Genomic DNA, 8,600 nt, shown 5'->3' with positions numbered 1-8,600 from the left:
CTTGATCTAGTGGGTAATTAATATACATTAAACCGCTCTGGCATTAGATTGCCTGGATTCAAAGCCCTGCTCCACCATTTTCCAGTTGTATAAAGAGGGATAAGTTACTTGGTATTCACTAAGTCTTAGTTTTCTCATATGTAAGAGGGTTATAATAATACCTGCCTCATGAGGATAGTATGAAGATGAAAAGAAATACTGTATGTGCAGCCCTTAGCCAATACTCATACAGAGAGTACTCAACCACGTACTCTCTGGTACTCAACCATTTATTATTTTAAAATAATAAATTTCATTTATATTTATATAGTTTTTAGATAAAATTTACATTAATTGAAATGTTAACGGTACATTTTTTAACAAAATGAATACACCTATGTCACTCACACCCGTCAAGATATAGACTGTTTTTATCACCCAGAAAGTTCTCTCATGCTCTTTCCCAGTCAATTCCCAACCAGAAGCAACCAGTTATGCCTTTTTTAAATCACAGATTACTTTTGCCTTCGAATTTCAAGTAAGTAGAATCATACAGCATACACTCTTTGTTCTATTACTTATTTTCGAATAGGTAATATATTCACATGGTTTGAAATTGAAAAGGTGCAAAAGTCAAAAGTCGCCTTCCCAGTCCTGTTCTCTAGTCACCCAGCCTTCCTCCCTTAAAGCAACCAATGTAATTAGTTTCATGTGGGCCCATTCCATAGCTATCATTAATATTAATTCAGGGGTTTATACAAGGTGCTTTGAGAACTCAGTTTTAAAGGTTACCCAAAGAATCTTATGACAGCCCAGCTAAAACAATATAAAATCAGTTTTAAAATAACTGGAGTTCTTTTTAGACTCTGATTCTAAATGTCAAATTGTGACATTTTACCCTTCTATGGCATGGTAACCTTTAAGCCACATCTAGTTCAAATTCTAGCCATTCTATGAGTCTCACTCATTGATGAAACAAATATGTATTGAACAATATGAAAATACAGCCATGAACTAAAGAAAACTAAGCTTCTGGCTTTGTGGAGGTAAAAAATAGTCCAGTGGGGGAAACAAAAATTCACCAAAATAATCATACAATTACAGTTTCAGTGCAGTGTGATAGGAAAGGACCAATGTTGGGAGGTCTGAAGGTGCTTCTCAGAGGTAGAGACTGGAGCTGAGGTCAGAAGGTTGAGGGTTGAACACCTCTCTAGGTGCACAGCAAAGCACATGCAAAAGCTCTGTGGAGGGAGGAAGCTTTGAGGGATGGGAAGAGGCCATGTGGCTGGAACAGAGAGAGCAGGATGGAATGTGGTCTGAACAGTGGGAAGAGGTGGAGAGGTGGACAAGGCGCCTGACTATGCAGGGGTTGGTTTGTTAAAGGGTTTTGTGTTAGAGACTGGGAAGCTATTGACGTGGTTTATGTTGGGAAGTGACAGGGTCACGTAGGCTTACGTAGCCTTTTGTGTGGAGAAGAGATTAGAGAAGGACTGGAGCACACATGGATACACCAATTAGAAGACTAGGCTAGTCACCCCTCACTCCTGACAGAGGTTAGGGTGGTGATGGAAGAGATAAAAAGAGGACAGATTCAAGGAAAATTTGGGGGGTAAAATCAACAGGATTTGCTGATAGTTGAAACATAGGAGGAAAAGGTAGATTATCAAGACGTCTCTTAGATTATCAAGATGGATTCAGTTGCAATGAAGTTGTTAATTGAAATCGACTTCAAATAATGGCATGACTTAAAGTTATGCAAAATTTTGCCTCAGATAAAATGTCAAGGTTTCAAAGTTTTTAGCTGGAGAGAGGGCATGGCTCTACTTCCTATTTTTTGGTATTTCCCAATCATGTTAGAAAAAATGGAGAGTTTTTCTTTTTCTTAAATGCTTATTACAGTGAAACCCCTTCTGGAGATTACAAGTTTAAATTAGAAAATAACCAGGGCTAAATAATTTCTAGGCAAGTAATTTTGGTGTTTCTGTGCTGATAATTACTATCATTTTGTCACTTCTAAATGTACAATGAAAGTAATTTATATTGCCTTCATTATTTTTCTTGTCTGTTTTTCCTGGGATTAGACCGGAATTAGGTTGCTTCTGTATCAAACTAAGTACTTTCCTTCTAAGATTTTCTTCGTTGATATTGGATGGCTGCCCGGCTGGACCTCACATATTTCTATCCATGTTCTATCCCCAGCCGGACTCTGCACAAACCCAGTATGTCGAGAGGACTGAGAATATTTTGCAATCACAAGTGCCATTTACGCATTGATTATTGTTTTTGAGCGAGACCTAGGTCACCTCTCGGGGAGCTCAGGCAGCCTTTTGAAGCCTGGGCGTCTGCATCGCACGCCGGCGGCCTGGGAGACAAGCGCGTGGGCGGCGCGGCAGCCCGAGGCCCGCATCCCTAAGCTCGGGGTCGCTTCGGGCCCCTGAGGGCGTGTGTGTTGTGCAGCTTTGACATGCATGGGGCGGTTCAAGAGACTGAGGAAGTCAGCAATTTGTAGGGCCGAGGGCTGGAGCTTTGAAAGTGGCGGAGGAGGGAGCGGGATTTCCCCGCCTCCGTTCCGCACGGTCCAATCGCTTCAGCTTCTCCTTTTCTTGGCCGGCCAGTCCGGCCCCTACTCTGCTCGAACCCATTATGCTGCAGAGGCGGCCCGGTCGCTTTAAGGCCCTGACGCGCCTGCGCTTTGGGCATTCCTGACGCGGCCGGGCCGGACCCCGGAGGAACCCGCGGGCGGGCACACTCGGGGTCGCGTAGTGGTTGAGACAGTGGCGGCGCCGGGAGGAGTGGGTGCGGATCGGAGGTTGCCCTGGGCTTCTGAGTGAGCGTGGCGCTGGAGAGAGGACGGGAGGGCGGCCCGCGGAGCCTGGAGCGGGGCCGAGGCGTTGAGACGCGGCGGCGCGGCTGCCGGCTGGATGGGAAGTTAATGTTTACAGCGGAGTCCACCCAACGTTTCCAAGGTGAGAGGCGCTGCGCCAGGCCGGGCAGGCCGCGAGCCCGGGTTCCGCGGGGTGCACGCGGAGCCGAGTCGCTGCGAGTGGGGTCTGCCACCAAACTTGAGGCGCGGGCTGGGCGGGCGCGTCCGGCCCCGCTGGGGCCTAAGTTCCCTGCAGCCGCCGCGGCCCGGGACCCTCCTGTCTGGGGCGCTGGGGAAGAAACTCGCGAGCCGATCTTCCAGTGGAGTCCCAGGGAGGTGGAGGGACCAGGTAGCTTCGGGGAGCCTTCCTCGTAAATCCTGTGGGGGCATCCTGGCCTTTCACCCCTGCCCTCGAGGCCAGAAGTCTATTCCCGCCGGGTGACCCGACCGGGCGAGACCGCCTGCCCTCCTTGCAAAGTTAGTGTCTTTATTTGGCCTCCGGGATTCTGCGTCAGATCGCGTCTCCAGGCAGGTGATGGGCAAGCCAGGTGTGCTACATGACTCCCGGGGATGAATTTGGGGAGCGGTTGTACCCGTCACTGAATCACCTTATGACTAGTGGGGCAAGCCTCAAATTAACCGCACATTTCCGATAGGTTAGATTGTGGTGTTGGTGTTCGCTTTAGAGTTGCTGTGATTTCTTCGTGTTTGTCTGTCTTTTGGGCGTCTTAGATCAACTCAGCTGACATCCTTGCATCGAAGAGTTAACCAAAACTTTTTGGATGGTTCCCTCGCTTTGCTCTCATCTATTGCTGTTAGATGTGGTTTTGAAAAGCAGTGTTTTCTTGCAAAGATACCTTTTCTTTGGGTTACAGTGTTGAAAAATAAACTCCTTTCTTTGCTGAAAGGAAGAAATCCAGTGCTTTATGAAGATCAAAAACAATTATCTATCGGTAATTTTTACCTCTGTTCTGGGCGGATACGTGTTAGTCGCTATTTCTGTGTTTTTACTTTATTAGTAAACTTTCTGCAGTTTACCAGACACTCCTTTTCTATTCTAAAATACTAGCCTTAAGGTCTCTGAGAACTTTGTGTCAAAGGAATTTTAGAAAACTTACTGAAGTATGATAGACAGAAAAAGCACACCATCCTCAGTGTGCAGGTAATAAGTTTTTACTAAGTGTAGCATCACAGATCAAGAAACTGAACGTTACTAAGTTGGGGTTTATACCTAGGGGTGGAATTGTTGGTTTGTGGGGCATGTGAATGATGAAACTTTAGTAGTAGGTACTGTTGACTATTTTCCGAAAGTGGTTGTAGCCCACATGCTTGCTGACGCTTGTCAGTATTTAAAACTTTTACTCTTCTAATAGAGGTGCAGTAATAGATCATTGTGGTTTTATTTTGCATTTTCCTGCGGATTGCGGTTGAGTATCTTTTATTGGCCATTTATGTCTTTTTTTGTGTGTGTGTGAAGTGCCTGTTAAGTCTTTTTTTAATTGTAATTCTTTATTCTGGATATGAGTATTTTCTGATATAGATATATGTGTGTGTGTATACATATATGTATACAATCTTTTCCACTCTGCATCTTGCCTCTACTCTTTTAATGACCTTTAAAAATTTATTTATCAATTACAACTGACATTCAGTATTATTTTACATTTGTTTCAGGTGAACAGCATAGTGGTTAGACGTTTATATGATTTACGAAGTGATCCCCCAATTAGTCTAGTACCCACCTGGCACTAAACATAGCTTTTTGATGAGTGGAAAATTTTAATTTTAATGAAATATACTTAATCTTTTTCTGTATGATTACTGCTTTTTGTGCCCTATTTAAGAAATTTATGCCTTACCTAAGAATATGAAGCTATTTTCCTGTGTTACCTTACAGAAGTTTTATTCTGTTTCACTTTTCACATTTAAGGGGTACAATTTATGGTAAATTCCTGATGGATTGTAGGGGTCAAGATGTACTGTTTACCAAATGAATATCTATTTGACCCAGCACCATTTATTGAAAATACCATCCTTGCCCCTCTGCAGCGTGTGGCACTTTTTCAGGTGACTGTATACCTGTGGATCTGTTTCTGGATACTCCATTCTGTTTCATTTGTCTATTTGTTATTCTTGCACCAATATCACTATATTAATCAATGTAACTTTAAAATAAACCTTGATTACGTGGTAATATAAGGCCTTTAACTTTGTTCTTAAGATTGGGCAGTGTTTGGCTCTTACCATTTCTGTGTAAATTTCAGAATCTCCTTGTTCATTTCCACAAATTTTGGAAATGGAATTGAATCCATATATCAATTTGGAAAGAGTTGACAACAATGTTGAGTTTTCCAATTGTGAACATGGTATATTCCTCCATTTATTTAAGTCTTTGAAAAATTTTCTCAGTAGTGTTTTGTAGTTTTCTGTGTAAAAGTCTTGCACACTTTTTGTTATTTGTTAGGTGTTTGATATTGTTTGATGTTATTATAAATGATATTTTAAAACATTTATGACCAGTATGTTGAGAGATACAACTAATTTTGGGGGGGGGTGAGGGCTCTGGGATTATTTTAAAACAAATCCCAGTAATTTCATCAATAAATCTTAAATCTTTAATCTTTATTTAGGGCCTAGTCCAAATACACCTTGTATGTTCTAGTCTTCCAAGGTGGTTTTTTAAAATTTTATTTTTATTATTAATTTTTTATGGTATCGCCAGTGTCTAGGACCAATTCAAGATTTAGAGAGTGTTTAGTATATTGACAGTTACTGTGTGAGGCCCTAGGGATACAATGGTGATTAAGATGCTGCCCCTTAAGGAACTTAAGAGTCCAGGAGGGGTGGTAGAAATTCAAGAAAAGACCTTTTTCCTCCACTAAGAAGAATTCTATGATGAAAATTGGTATGGCTGCATGCAAAGGGGGCATTTAAATCAAACCGGCGGTAGGTAATATACCCGACTCCCAGTGTTCTGGGCAAAGGAAGTGGTCTGTGGGTGGAGGCAACTATTCACTATACATACAGTAGTCCCCCCATTTATTTAGGTCTTTGAAATAGATAAAAGACCTAAATAAATGGGGGGACTACTGTATGTATAGTGAATAGTCCCCCCATTGGATACCTTCCAAGACCCCCCAGTGGATGCCTGAAACTACAGATAGTACCAAATCCTGTATAGTACATGCCATGTTTTTTCCTATATACACATACCTTTTCACTTAAAGGAAACACTTTACAGCTTCTGTTTGGCATATCTGAATCGCCAGCATCACTACTCTTGCACTTTGAGGTCACTAGTAAATACAACAAGGGTTACTTGAACACTAGCACTGTGATACGTCCTCAGTTGATCTGATAAGTGAGATGGCTCCTAAGTGACTAATGGTCGGGGAGCACATATATATACACATATACATGCAGCTTGGATATGCCAGAGAAAGGGGTGATGCGTATCCCAGGCAGGATGGACGGTGCAGTATTTCATCATGCTACTCCGAATGGTGTGCAATTTAAAACTTATGAATTATATATTTCTGGAATTTTCCATTTAATATTTTCAGACCGCAGTTGATTGCAGGTGACTGAAAGTGGATAAGGAGGGACTACTGTATTTCTGCTTAATCCCTTGGCTTTCAGCCTTAAGCATTACACCACTCTTCTCTTCTTGAGTCTGGAGTCTCTCCAAGTCAGCGTTTCCAGAAATTAAATTTATGGGAGAATGTGAATGGTGGAGAAACTGGAGGGTCTGTATACAGACTTGAATCCACTAACCTGTTTGTCAGCCCCCTACCGCTCCCCCACTGACCATATACCTGGAGACTCCCAAGTGCTGTTTTGCTGGGGTTCTGTTAGTGAGGCAAATCCCTTCCCATATTTCCTTCTGCAGGCCTGTAGGTTTAGCTTCCCTCCTCTATTTAGTTACATATTCCTCCATTTCTTTTCTTGTTTCATGGAGGCCATATCTTCTTATCTGTCTGAGAATGTTAAAGGTAGTTTCTTTAAGCTTTCTTTTCCTTGTATAGCTTGTTTCCTCCAAGCTACTTTTTTTTCCCTCCTGTTTGGCATAGTCTCAGCAGAAGCCTTCCTCAACATCTGGTAATTCTTGGTTGTTCCCTCATGATTGAGAGTGGGTGACTGAAAGCTGATTGGAAGCCTTGAGTTTATAGGTGGGGCTTATTGACTTACAGTTTTACTCTATAATCTAGAATCTAAAGCAGTGGTTCTCAACTTTGGCTGCACATTAAAATTACATAGAGCTTTAAAATGCGCGCACACACACACACACACACACGCACACACACACACTACTGCTAGACCAAATACATTAAAATCTCTGTGGGTAGGACCTAGATAGCAATAATTTAAAAAAAAATTAGGTGGAATTGCATACAGTAAAATACAGATTTTAAGTATATAGTTTGATTTTGCCATGTATACACCAGTGTAAGGAACACTAGATACAAAACATTGTGAAAACCCTAGAAAATTCCTTTGTATCTCTTCTATATTCCCACTCCCAGCCCAGAGGCAACTACTATATTCTGATTTCTATCGCCATACATATTAGCATCAGTAATTTCTAAAGCTGCCCAGGTTGATTCGAGTGCGTGGCTAAGATTGAAACCATTGGTTTGGATGGACTGTTTGAGGTTATTTCAAGGTCTTTCCTTTTGTCCTGGTCAGATTTCTCAGAGCGTATCTTCCAGTTTTTTGCTTAGAGAGCAGGGTTCTGGTTACCAGTGATCTGGGAACTTAGGAATAGAGGGTTGTGTAATGAGCCATAGAGCATTTGTATATAGGATCACATAATGTTCCTCTTTTTGTTAGGATACCCGTGTCTGTTCCATCATTTATAATTTACCCTCTTGAGAGAATAAATCCCCAATCAGCTGCTGCATTGAGGATTGCTGGGCCACCCAGCAACTTGGAGGAAAAATGGGGCCTAGGTTTTTAAGTGTTCAGTTTTTACCTGATCCTTTCTTACTTTAGTTCCCTCCCACCCCCTCCTGTTTGTTCTGGCAGTTCCTGAGCCTTTTGAGGATTCTGCAGTGTAAACTGGGTTTGTTCTTAGTTGTCAGCACTGCGGACTTGTAAATTGCCTGTCTTTCACTAAGTCAGTTACCACTCACCCATCTTCCTTCCAGCTTCCAAAGTTGTGTTGCTATTGTCTCTTTTTCCATTCTCTCTGTACTTATGGTTTGTTCTAAAAACAGAACAAAACAACACAAAACGTTTTTATGCTTGTTTTAGAGTTTTAGGAGGGAGCACAGTTAGATGTGTGTGTCAATCTGCTCTCTTAGCCTGGAAGTCCATCATCTGCTTTCCATTGTTCAAAAATGTGTTGCCATTTGACCTCCACTGTTGTCTCCTCCTTGGTGGGTTATAGCTTTTAAATTTCTTTACTGTTATCTAAATAGAGTGTTAGGAGGGAGAGCACTAAATATTGGATCAAACTGTCATTTCTCTAGAAGTCTCAAAATTCTTTTGAGAAGTACTCATTGTCTCAGAATCTTACGATCTCAGAATTGGACATTATTTTAAAGATAAACCAGCCTATTGAGCTATTTGATACTTTCTGTAGTGGGAAACTCATGGTAAAGAGATGCGTGACGAGAGAAACTGATTGGGCTGTGGATCACTACAGGGGGCTGGAAATCCCCATGTGCATTAAACATTTAATATTGAATGAATAAAGAATAGATTTGCATATTTGTAACATAAAAATTATTAAAAGGTCATGGGGTTTTGTCATTTC

At 41.8% G+C, this 8,600-nt stretch overlaps 1 protein-coding gene across 6 annotated transcripts in view; it reads left to right on the top strand.

The window, feature by feature from the left end:
• The first annotated feature begins 2,557 nt into the window (after nt 1-2,557).
• Nucleotides 2,558-8,600, top strand: part of EVI5 (ecotropic viral integration site 5) — a 223,954-nt gene continuing 217,911 nt past the window's right edge. For 2 of the 6 annotated variants that reach the window (XM_088791322.1, XM_088791325.1), the window contains exon 1: nt 2,578-2,945. The gene's annotated coding sequence lies outside the window, so the exon portion shown is untranslated. Of the gene's footprint in view, nt 2,946-8,600 lie in introns of all 6 variants that reach the window. The other 4 variants (XM_088791323.1, XM_088791324.1, XM_019752853.3 and 1 more) reach the window with 4 other exon arrangements.

Source organism: Rhinolophus sinicus, chromosome 14 (genome assembly GCF_057876585.1).
Source record: "Rhinolophus sinicus isolate RSI-liver-muscle chromosome 14, RSI-T2T, whole genome shotgun sequence".
NCBI classification, from domain to species: domain Eukaryota; kingdom Metazoa; phylum Chordata; class Mammalia; order Chiroptera; family Rhinolophidae; genus Rhinolophus; species Rhinolophus sinicus.
The sequence above is the reverse complement of the archived record's forward strand: the minus strand, read 5'-3'. Positions and strand labels throughout refer to the sequence as shown.